At 32.5% G+C, this 13,248-nt stretch overlaps 2 long non-coding RNA genes across 3 annotated transcripts; one reads left to right on the forward strand and one right to left on the reverse strand.

The window, feature by feature from the left end:
• Positions 1-10,058: 10,058 nt before the first annotated feature.
• Positions 10,059-12,477, reverse strand: LOC104723239 (uncharacterized). Its single transcript, XR_757307.3, has 3 exons — positions 12,076-12,477; positions 11,626-11,678; positions 10,059-10,435 (listed from the first exon to the last, which is right to left on the reverse strand). It is a non-coding gene; the product is annotated as an uncharacterized LOC104723239 (long non-coding RNA).
• LOC104723238 (uncharacterized) lies at positions 11,563-12,477 on the forward strand. Of its 2 annotated transcripts, XR_015573139.1 has the most exons (3): positions 11,563-11,702; positions 11,805-11,868; positions 12,028-12,477. It is a non-coding gene; the product is annotated as an uncharacterized LOC104723238 (long non-coding RNA). The 2 variants fall into 2 exon arrangements; XR_757306.3 differs by lacking the exon at positions 12,028-12,477 and having other exon boundaries at positions 11,805-11,954.
• Positions 12,478-13,248: the final 771 nt, after the last annotated feature.

The raw sequence follows: 13,248 nt of genomic DNA on the forward strand, positions 1-13,248 counted from the left end.
GCACTAGCTACTGGTCTTTACCATGCTAAGATTAATATGATAGAGGCTAATATGGCAATGAACAAGATGTTCAATGAAAAATTCACTTTATGGCATGACCGGCTTGGCCATCCGGGTTCTAACATGATGCGTATGCTGATATTAAATTCACATGGGCACACCCTAAAAGAGAGAAGATTTATCCCTAAAAAATCTCACGTGTGTAGCATGTACACAAGGGAAACTCATTATAAGGCCATCACCAGGCAAAATAACTAAATGGATTTTCCACTTAAGACTATACGTCTAGACAATGCTGGTGAATTTACATCCCAAGCGTTTAATGCTTATTGTATGTCCATGGGGGTAAGTGTGGAACATCCCGTGGCACATGTACATACACAAAATGGATTAGCTGAATCCTTCATTAAACGGATCCAATTGATTGCTCGACCATTACTCCTAAGGTCGAAGCTTCCTGTGTCGGCTTGGGGTCACGCAATATTGCATGCATCAGAACTTATACACATCAGGCCATCTAGTGAGCATAAATATTCGCCATCCTAATTATTAACGGGTCATGAGCCAGACATATCCCATCTAAAGACATTCGGGTGTGCCGTTTATGTACCGATTGCACCATCACAGAGAACAAAGATAGGACTTCTAAGGAGGATGGGAATATATGTTGAATATGATTCTCCCACCATTATTAAGTATCTTGAGCCAACTACGGGTGATTTTTTTAAGGCCAGATACGCGGATTGTTAGTTTGCTGAATCCGAATTTCCTATGTTGGGTGGAGAGAAAAAACAAGCTGGTCAAAGAAATATTATTGAATCAAACATCCTTAAATTGGCAAGATCCTCAGACTCTAGCATGTGATGCAGAGGTCCAAAATATTATACATTTGCAAAAGCTAGCTATTCGATTGCCAGATTCCTTTGCTGACCCAAAGAGAGTAACAAAATCGTACATACTACCTTGTAATGCACCAATACGTATTGATGTTCAAAAGGAACACAATAATCAAGTTGCTACAGAGTCTAAGGCCCGTTTGAAACGTGGTAGACCATTAGGTTCCACAGATAAGAACCCTCAGAAATCTAAGAAAGGTGCAAAACAAATCGAGGTTAAGGAAATTATAGACATGGCCACGGAAAATCCTAAGGTACCGAATGAAGTTTGAGACAATGAACCTCAAGGACCTGAATGTATTGATAATAATGAGATCTCAATCAATTATATCATGTTTGGAATACAATAGAACCGTAAGAATGTCGACATTGATGAAATATTTGCATACAAGGTAGCACTTGAGATAAATGAGGATCATGAACCCACGTCTATATTAGAGTGCACTCAAATTAAAGATTGGTTAAAATGGAAAGAAGCCATTGACGTGGAGTAAAGTTTATTAAAGAAAAGGAATGTGTTTGGTCCGATCTTAAGGACACCATTGAATATAAAGCCAGTTGGACACAAGTGGGTTTTTGTAAGGAAGAGAAATGAGAGTAATGAAATCGTGAGATATAAGGCACGACTTGTAGCACAAGGATTCTGTCAAAGACCAGGAATAGATTATGAGGAGACATACTCCCCTGTGATGGATGCAACGACTTTAGATATTTGCTAAGTCTGGCTATAAGAGAAAAACTGGATTTGCGGTTAATGGATGTTGTAACCGCATACTTATATGGTCCACTAGATAATGAAATTTATATGAGATTACCAGAGGGTATTGAGCTCAAAGATAAGAGTGGTTCTCAAGAACAATACTGCATAAGGCTAAACAAATCCCTTTATGGACTGAAACAAAGTGGGCGTATGTGGTACAATAGGCTAAGTGAGTACCTAGCCAAGGAAGGCTATAAGAATGATCCCATCAGTCCATGTATTTTTAAAAGAAGTTTGCAAACAAAGGATTTGTAATCGTAGCAGTATATGTGGATGATTTGAATATCATAGGAACCTCTGGGGAAATCGCCCAAACAGTTGATTATCTCAAGAAAGAGTTTGAAATGAAAGACCTAGGTAAAACTAAGTTATGTTTGGGATTGCAGCTTGAGTACATAAATAATGGAATCCTTGTGCATCAAATGGCATATACTGAAAAGGTACTCATGAGGTTTAATATGGACCAAGCTCACCCATTGACTAGCCCAATGGTTGTAAGGAGCCTTGATTTGGATAAAGATCCATTCGGTCCAAAGAAGGACAATGAAGAAGTTCTTGGTCCTGAATTGTCATACCTCAGTGTTATAAGAGCGTTAATGTTCTTGGCTAGCCACACTAGACCAGACATATGTTTTGCCGTGAACCTCCTAGCTAGATTTAGCTCTTGTCCAACCCAAAGGCACTGGAACGGTATTAAACATGTATTGCGTTACCTACAAGGGACGACATATTTGGGTTTATATTATACTAACTATAACAAAGAAGGTTTAGTTGGTTTTGCTGATGCAGGTTACTTATTAGATCCACATAACTCAAAGTCTCAAACCGGCTATGTGTTTACACACGGTGGTACATCGATTTTGTGGCGTTCTATGAAGCAGAGCATTGTGGCCACTTCATCTAATCATGCAGAGATTTTGGCAATGCATGAATCCAGCCGTGAGTGTGTTTGGTTGAGATTGATGACTCAACATATCAGGACAAATTGTGGCATGACCGACGATAAGGAGCCGACGGTACTATATGAAGACAATATGACCTACATCGCACAACTCAAGGAAGGATATATCAAGGGAGATCAGACGAAGCATATTTTGCCAAAGTTCTTCTTCACACATGAACTACAAAAGACCGGACAAGTTTAAGTGGTACAAGTTCAATCATGCGACAAATCAGCCTATCTCTTCACCAAATCATTACCGACATCAACATTCAAGAAGCTCACGCACCAGATTGGAATGCGGAGACTTAAAGACTTTTAGTGATGCTTAGAACAGGGGGAGCAATGCGTGCTGTACTCCTTTTCCTTCACCATGGTTTTGTCCCACTGGGTTTTCCTGGTAAGGTTTTAATGAGGCAGCACCCCAAGCGTATTGCGCTGATCCTTTAGCATCGGCACGGTTATGTCATCCAAGGGGGGGTGTTGTAAAACACTTGGAGTGGACTTCCATAACCGGCCCGTTACATGTCTTATTCTGTAAGGCCCATCGGCCCTTCTTCCTTATGTCAAAGTCGGTTTAGGAATTAGGAAGATAAGGCTTAGCCTTCTACTATATATATGATGTACTAATCGATTCATTAATAATAATAAGAAGAGAAAACCTCCTTCGAGTTTCTCTAGTTTACAACAAAGCTTGATGTCAAAATTACTCATTAACAAAATTGTGACACGTGTCAAATGTATCATTCAGATATTAACACATGTCAATTTTAAATTTATTAAAATCTTAAAAACTAAAAATGTAAAAATTTAAAACTTACCATAAAAAGGTTTTATATAAAAGTAAAATAGAGAAAGAAAACCTAATTTTATTTAAAAATTTTTAAAGAAAAAAAACCTTTGTAAACTTCCAAATATAAAACAAAGTTTTGTTTATAACAGTTTTAAAAATATTAACAGATTTAAAATTTAGAAAGATCATTATAAGAAAATTATATATATATATATATATATATATCATAAAATTCGAAATTGTAATATTATTTTATTTTTAAGTTGCTAAATTTACAAGAAAAATTATTACATTTTATATAAGATAAGAAAAATGATTATGAAAATTATAAAATTAATTATTGCTTCTAAAAAATGTAAATACTCACCTTTACATAAAGAAAAATATTGTTGAAGTAAAAAAAAAATAGATCGTCTTATATTTTTTCACCAATCAAATAATTTATTTAAAAAGATTGCTATTGTAATATATAAGTTAGAAGTATGTAAGATTAACATATGCGTTTAACTATTAAAAATGTTAAAGTGAAGAGACATATAATAGATTATTTAACGTGTTCATAAAGACAATTTGTTGGTAGTAGTAAAGATTAAAAAGTATATTTTAATAGTAAAATATATTTGTGTGTACAAATACACTTTTAATGGTAATGTAGATAGTAGATTTATAAATGGATATACATAAGTGTATTATAGCAAAAAAAAACAACTATTTTCTATAACTAAAATTTTATTTTTTTACTTTTATACATTGTTTATACTTACAAAAATAATTAAATATATATTCTTTGTTAAATTTAATATGTTCATAAAGGCAATTTGTTCATAGTAGTAAAGACTAAAGAGTATATTTTAACAGTAAAATATATTTGTGTATACAAATACACTTTTAATGGTAATGTAGATAGTAGATTTGTAAATGTATATACATTAGTGTATTATAGCAAAAAAAAAACAACTATTTTCTATAACTAAAAGTTTATATCTTTACTTTTATACATTGTTTATACTTACAAAAATAATTAAATATATATTCTTTGTTAAATTTAATTTTATTTTGACTTTGAACTCATCTACAACTATTTTCTTTAACTAAAAGTGTATATATTTACTTTTTTTTTCAACCAAACAATAAATTAAAAGTAAATTCCTCAGTTAGTTGTCCAAGCTGGAGGGAAGGGGTTTACAAAAGAAACTTCAGAGATAAGAGAATACGAAGCACGGGTAAGACAATCTGCCTTCGTATTTGACGCACATGGATCCAAGAGATGAAGAATAGTGGGAAAGACTCCAGCGAGTTAAACTCATCGAGCAGGTTGTAGAAGGACGGCCAATCTTCAGTGGATTGCACCATAGTGAGTAACTCAACACAATCAGTCTTGAAATGTTGATAAGTGATTCTTGCAGCAGGTATCCGCTCCATGGTCCACAACAACGCTTCTAACTCCGAATGTAGGGGGAGGGGCTCCGTCTTAGACACTTGGCCCCCAATACCAAAGTTCGCTCCTCACCAACGCAACACCACCAGCCCAATCTTGAATGCACATTAGTTTCTTTCCAAGAACCATCAATCTGACAACTAGATGAAGAAATCTGGACATCTGAAGACGGAGATGGAGCTGACACGACCGCCGTAAAAGAGAGCGCCTCTTCTCAGGCTAACTTATCACCCAAAGCCTGAGCAATTATATCATTCGCCTCGATCTCTAAACCTTAGAAAAACTCTTTTATTTATAGCCTTCCAGATTGCCCATAAAATCCATGGTAATTGAAGAAGTTGCTCAGGATCATCCTATTGAGAGGAACCCCTCCAGAAAACAAAATCCAAATTCGAGTACACCGACTCATATGGAAAACCTTCTGACGAGAACGGAGTTGGAGATAAATTCCAAAATTCATATGAGCGAGGGCATTCAAAGAAAACATGATTAATAGTTTCAACCGCAGAGTCCTACTTTTTACACCAAATATCACATTGATGTATCTATTTAATTTTTTTCTATAGTTTTTACTTATTAAAAATATTTATTTTATATTCTTTGTTAAATTTTATTTTATTTCAAAAACTCTAAACTCGCACATCGGGCGGGTCCTAATCTAGTGTATGTATATACATGAAGGCAATGTAATTTTTCACCAAGTTATTTAGCAAAAAAAATTAGATCATGAAGGGAGACTATAGAAAACTTAACTGCACATTGCTAATCCATCAAAAAACTTATGATAAAAAAAAAAGAAACTGATCGAAATTGACTTTACTCGGCCAACCACAATCAATGAGGGTTCAAAACAAAGATCATGTAATCAAACATCAAACATTTGACTAAGGTTAATTATTGGGCTTAGTTTAGTTATATCTGCTAAGTTACCAATAATGAGACTTGGCCTAAGTTATTATCCTATTTTAAATAGATAAAAGAATAAGCATTTTTTTCTCTATCAAAATCAGTAGTGTGAATCGAGGGAGATTCAGAGGAGGAGACGACGAGACATGGGTGCTCAGAAGAAGAAAGACGCGGCTAGGGTTCCGGAGGATCTAGGTCGTCAACGGTTACAAGCCATTGTGATAGCGGACAGCTTCACCACTTGACTCCGTCCCTCGACCCCAGAACGCCCAAAGGTACTCTTACCTTTAGTAAAACATCCCGATGATTGATTACACCTTAGCATGGCTCGAATCAGCTGGAATAGAGGAGCTTTTCGTGGAGGTTTGATGGACTATGCCTTTGAGTTTATTATCAAAAATGGTGGTATTGATACCGAACAGGATTATCCATACAAGGCTTCTGATGGACGTTGTGATCAGAACAGGGTTAGTTTTGTTTTGTTTCGTTCTGTGCATTTTAGTTTTGGGAAACCTCAAAAACATTAGGCTTTGAAATTGAAATTTTTTCTCTTTTTTATTGGTTATGTTTGCAGAAAAATGCAAAGGTTGTCACAATTGATTCTTACGAGGATGTGTCTGAGAACAGTGAGGCGTCTTTAAAGAAAGCATTGGCTCACCAACCTATTAGTGTCGCCATTGAAGCTGGTGGTCGCGCTTTCCATCTCTACTCTTCGGTATGAAATAATAACTCAATTGTTTCAAGAAAATGCTAGATTTTGAAGATGTTAAAATGTTTGGTTGGCTATTTTGTCTTCAGAGTGTATTTGATGGATTTTGTGGGACAGAGCTAGACCACAGAGTTGTTGCTGTAGTTTACGGTACTGAGAACGGAAAGGACTACTGGAGTTGTTGCTGTAGGTTACGGTACTGAGAAATGGATTGTGAGCAGTGCGTGCTTAGGTTCATATAGGCTTATGGCGAATAAAAAAAATGTTCTTTATTATTAAAAAAGGTTAAAAATGATATATATACTAGATGATTACCTATAGGATAGGTAGATGATATGTATTTTTAATTGTTTATATATTTATATTATTTTGTGACTATGATAAAATCATCTATATATATATATAAATTATTTAATTGTTTGATACATTGATTATAGTTTAAATTAAATTCTATATAAATATGAATTGTATGTTTGATTGTTTATATATGGCAGAAATTAGTTATTTTTTTGTTCTTTGAAATGTTGAATATATATTAACAAAAAATAAGCAAAACATATATAAAATATGAATAAAACATGAGTAAAATATTTTTACGTATGTGTTTTTATAACATATAAAAAAACTTTCATATATCATATCATCTACTTTTTATTGTCACATTAACATTTTGTTAGTTCATTAAAAATATATTCTTGTACAAAATTTTAAAACAAGTTTTCAATTTTCATTTGTTTTTTCATTTTACTTTCAAACATAAAAAAATGTTTTTTGTTATTAAAAAAGGTTAAAAATGATATATATACTAGATGGTTACCTATACGATAGGTAGATGATATGTATTTTTAATTGTTTATATATTTATATTATTTTGTGACTATGATAAAATCATCTATATATATATATATATATATAAATTATTTGATTGTTTGATACATTGAGTATATTTTATATTAAATTCTATCTATACTATTAAAAGGGAAACATTTTTTACTCTGTAGAAATAAAATTGACAAAATATGACATGAAATACCCTTGAAAATATAATAAAGCATAGAAAACGATATGGGTATTAAAATAATTTTATAAGTCAAAACACGCGGATCGTATTGTCACTCTGTTTTTGTTAGTTCGGATTGGGTTTTGTGTTTCCAGAGTAAGAATACTTATTTCCGTCACCAAACAAGATATCATTCAGTGGAAAAACATTTGGTCCATAAATAAGATATATAAAATGGTAAACGAGCGGCCCATAAAATCAATATCCAATATGCAAACATTTAGTGGCCTAATTACATTAAATACAATATTCCAAAAACATCATTCTTTAAATAACAAATATTGACTATTATCATATTGAATTCCTATAATTTCTACGAATAGCAACAATAATGAGAAACATATAATACTTATGTCCCTATAATCAAGCGAATTACCAATTTGCATATCTCCAATTTATTACAAAATCAATAAAGGGAATCATCTACCGAAATCATTTAAAATTAAAGCTTGCCTAAATATATAAAATTAAATAAAACAACGACACAATGTAATAAACTATACCAAACTTTAAAAATTACCAACAATATCGTTTCAAATCATGTTACCTAAACTAACAAAAGAAAATTACGCGAAATCTTTGCTACTTACCATATTCCCATATGATCATTTACTAGCCAAATATATGCTAGGTATATTCTAAATACCTAGGTCTTCAACTATAAATATATGAGTCGTCTAAAGCAATGTAGCTTACAATAATATACTCGATACCCAGTTAATATATTCTAGAAAAAAAGGCTGCAAAAAAATGGAATCACGAGTCTTGCTAATATTAAGCCATCCAAGCCGACTTTGAAGATTCAAGTGCGGATTGTTCACTCATGGCGACAGTACATGAGTTTTATTGGATAAACCTTAGAAGTGATCTTAGCAGATGTCGAAGTGGGCTTATCTTGGTAAATATAAATCTTTTATCTATGTACTTATATTTGTTTAAAACATAGATGATTACGATTAATCCTGATAATTTACTATGTGATTGTATGAAATTGCAATGTTTTTCACATGGACAGCTTTATGTTCTTATATCAAGAGTGACTTTCAAATAATGGCTAAGGTGCTAATCTTTGGTAAAGAAGTTTTTCAAAATATATAAGCAATTTATGGACTTCTGAGTCTCTTACATTCCTTGGGTATGCATTTTTTTTAACTATTACAATATGTATAGAATACATGAGTTTACTTTCTATTGCTTTAGTTTATTCTCGCTTATCTTATTTATAGATAGCTACTGTTCAAGGCGTCAGTGATGATTAATGGTGGATTATGCCTCTTACATGAAACCAGTTTGTCTAAGTTTATATGATTTGCGAGAGGCAGTCATGTAACATTATACATTCTTTAAATCTTTATTTATTTTGACTAACATTATATTATCTTTCATAACGAAATCTTTGTTGGGAACTAAAATTTTTTGAGATTTTTTTAAAACAGGTTGACCATAGATTTAATAAGGAAATTATCTAGAGTTAGAAATTGAATGTTGAAAGTGTAGATTATTTATTTTCAAGATATATATTTAGGTGTTTAGTAAGTATGAAGAAAATTTTATAATCAGAATGACAAGGTTCCGATTTAGATTTTGGGGTTGTGATCATACTATCAAATTTTTTTTAATCTAATTTACATCTCCTAGAAAAACCAGATAATATGAAAATTTACTTAACTTGATCAACGATGGTGAGCCTTGCTTTTGGGTACATTGATTATTTCCAAGAAAAATGGATTTATAAAACAAGAATTAACACCTAATATAAAACCCAAAACCAGATTAAATAAAAACTAAAAATTAAGATTGCTTACCTTTGAACATAGTTTTATATACTCACTGGATTCTGTAAATTATTGATGAACTTGGATGTTTATTGATGTCTCTGTTGGATTTGATAATGTGGAAGACGAAGGTTAAAGAAATTGCCTCTTCAATACACACTAATTTTTTCCTTTTCTGTTTTTGGTCAGATAGTCACAGAAGGTGTTTTTTTCAATTTTTCTCTTCCAATGAGTTTATAGAAAAGAATAAAAATGCCTTTTGTTAAATTTATCGGGCATGGCAAAGTATGTTACTTTGAAGGTGGAGTTAATAACCAATAGATTGAAACTATAAGATTGATCAGTGTTATTTCTCCATGGATGGCCATTGTTAACCCTATGTTTTATAATGTTCTACACTAACTTGGAGGAGGATCGAGAATACAACGTGCGAGTAGTTTTCGAGTTGCACCCACGCGAACATAGTATGGAACTATAGACTGATAAAAGTTAACTATTTTAAGTTATGATTTTATTGTTAAACACAAACACAAAATTGATTACGTTGTATAATTCTTTTTATGAACAAATTAATTTAAATTATATAATACTATAGATTTTACTATAAAAACTTATGGAAGTACTTCGACACCTTATTAATTATTATGGACTGGAGATAAAACAGTCTAACAATACTTGAAGACTCTTCCGAGTCTAAATATTGTATAGATTTGTCATTACAAATTATAATATACTATTGTTTACTAATATTAATTAATATAATTACAACTACTATACCACATTTACGACACATTTTCTTCTCGTCTTTATTATCCATAAACAAATTATAAAAAATAATTACAGTATTATTCTTTAAAATTACAGTTTCACTAAACAGTAAACTTAGTTTTTGAAAATAATTTCGCACGTACATGCGGGTCTAAATCTAGTCTATACTATTAATTGGGAAACACACTTAGGAATAAAAAAAAATAAACAAAACAGAATTTCATGAATTACCCCTACGAATTAAAGAAACGAAGAAGAATGAAAAAAAAAGAGAGGGCAAAGTGGTAAACTAAAGAGATCAAAACACGCGGACCCTAAATGTTTAGGGATTACATCATTCGGATCTTGGATATCATGCATGTGTATCCAAACAGTTTGTACTTGCCAAACCTGTAAGCAAATTCAAATAATAAATACGAAAATGTGCACGTTAGATTAGGAAATAAGCTTATAATCAAATCTGTACACCATAAAAAGTGGAGCGAGTAAACAGAAAACTTATTTCTTCATTCAATTTTCGAAAAAAATAATAATCAAAAACTCGAATCAATGGATTTATTACCTAACATCAGTGTTCAAGAAAACGGTCTAGGCGTCTGCTGAGCGCCTAGACCGTCTAGGCGCTAGGCGCTCAGCAGACGCCTAGATGACCGCCTAACCCGTTTAAAATTACATACATTTTATTTTAATATTTATTTTTGATTTTTAAATTACATATAATTAAATTATTATGTTTTATATCTATATATGTAATTATAAACATTTATATGATGTTAATATAACTTAAATAAATAGATTTTTCTTACCGTTGTTTATAATTTATAATTTTTTTTTATTTTTATAACATATATTTTAATATAATTATATATAATGTTTTATGTTGTAAACGCCTAAACCACATAAAAATCATTTAGACTCCGACTAAGCGTTCTAGGCGCTAGGCGTTGGGTCACCGCCCAGATACCACCTAGCGCTTTCTTGAACACTGCCTAACATGTAGTTCAAAATATTTTAGATTGCCAAACAAATAAATAATTATGCAAATTTAACGCCGATGAAATATTCCGAATCTACACATTTCAGTAAGTTTTAAATATATTATAGCTAAATTATAGTAACTTTTAAAATTGTATTAACTAATTATTCGCGTCTTCTAAACTTTAGCAACTAACACGGATTTGAAAATTAAGAATTTATGTTTAAAATATATTATTACCATATCTCATCATAATAAGCACATTCTAGAATTATACCATTTCACCAAACTGACTCCATTAGTTCTATAAATACAAACCTCTACTCAAGATCTAATATACCACTTGAATTATTCAAACACACAAAAAAAAAAACTCAATCCCAAATTTAGTGTATCACTTTGATCCCAAAGTGTCCAAGCTTAATTCTCTTTATTCTTATGCATTGTTTATCAGAATATGAAACTAATGTCACCATTGTCGTTATATGAAACAGGATGAAGAAGACATCGAATAGAAGGAGGCCTAGACCATCTCTCAACTCTCAAACCCGAAATTCATGAGGAATTGTTTTTCATATAATTTCTCAAGAAATTAGAAACTTACTTGGATCATGCGGAGAACCATATACGACTTATCTAATAATCAGATCTTTTCTCCTGCAAGGATATGAGCTTTTAAAGGTGAGAACTTTTTGTTTAAATGTAAAACCTTTTTCTACAAGGGCGACTTTTATCACCCTCTTTTGATTTTATATAACTAATATCATTTTATTAATTGTGTAGGAATGAGAGTTGTCACGCCAATTAGAAGTTCAAAGAAACTTAAAAGTAAATTCTTCAGGTTCATGTAAGAGTTTCTATTTAAAAGACGTTTTTTTCTATATGTATACATTCAGCAGATGTTTGAAAGATCAGTGGTTGTTATTTTACTAATCAAGTTTTGTTTCATGAATTGGCTAAAAAATTGTTTCTCTTTCGGTAATTAGTTGTCTTTCTATTCAAGCAGACTTTGAATTATAATTTAGGAGATTTATACTAGATATTTCTAACATACCAAACTGAGGCCACACCAAAACGCCCGGGAGGAAGAGGAGATCTGGAAATAAAATGATGCACCCTCGGAAAACCAGATCTCAGAAGCAAGCCCCAAAAGAGGAGAGCTCCGACACAACTACCGATCCATCAGAGCCGTCAACCAAATTGGATAAAGGAGCCACGACAAACCACTGAGATTCGGGGACTGAGTCGGCGAGCCACAGAAACCGCCGGCCAAGAGATTTTTTGGATCGCAATCAAAGGAGAAACAACTTTCCCTTTCCTTTTTCTTTTAATTTGTCGGCACAATTTTGTTTTCTCTCCAAGTTGTATTAAGTATTAACAAATTAAAAAATGTTTGGGTTCCCAATATTAACAAAAAAAACCAACCAGTATTAAAACTGAAAAAAAAAAAACAAAACGCTGACGTAACAATTTTTTTTTTTTAAATGATCCAAAAGCCTTCTATGTAAATTTGATAATTTTAGTCAGCTTATTGCAAACCTCCTTCTTCTATGTAAGTACGTAATCAAAATGTAGGAAAATACCAAGACATTATTATTTTTTTTATACAGTTTTTATATAATGAGTTACAAATTAGCTATGTTAGAACAAGAAATAAAACGAAGAAATATTGTAAGTTTGTTATGAATATAGAGTTTAGGGATAGAGCTCTTGTGTATTCTTATTGATTAAACTCTAGGTTACATACATATATATAGTAGGGTACAAAAGCCTAAGCTAAACCGACATAAAATTAAGGTGTTGCCGAGGAGGTCTCGGCCGATGGGCCGAAGGTGCACGGGCCGAGGGACCAAGTACTCACGGACTATATATGGGCCGGTCTATGAAGTCCACTAAGTGTTTTACAACACTCCCCCTTGGACGAGATGACCGTGCCTATGTTGGATGGGATCGACGCAATGTGCTTAGGGGATGCTGCCTCATTAAAACCTTACCAGGAAAACCCAGTGGGACAAAACCTTGGTGAAGGAAAAAGAGTACAACACACATTGCTCCCCCTGTTCCAAACATCACTCCAAGTCCTTAAGCCTCCGCATTCCAATCTGATGCGTGAGCTTCTTGAACGTCGGTAGCGATTTGGTGAAGAGATCGGCTGAGTTGTCGCATGACTGAACTTGCACTACTTGAACTTCTCGGCCTTTTGTAGTTCATGTGTGAAAAAGAACTT

This window comes from Camelina sativa, chromosome 11 (assembly GCF_030686135.1).
Source record: "Camelina sativa cultivar CO46 ecotype springtype chromosome 11, ASM3068613v1".
NCBI lineage: Eukaryota > Viridiplantae > Streptophyta > Magnoliopsida > Brassicales > Brassicaceae > Camelina > Camelina sativa.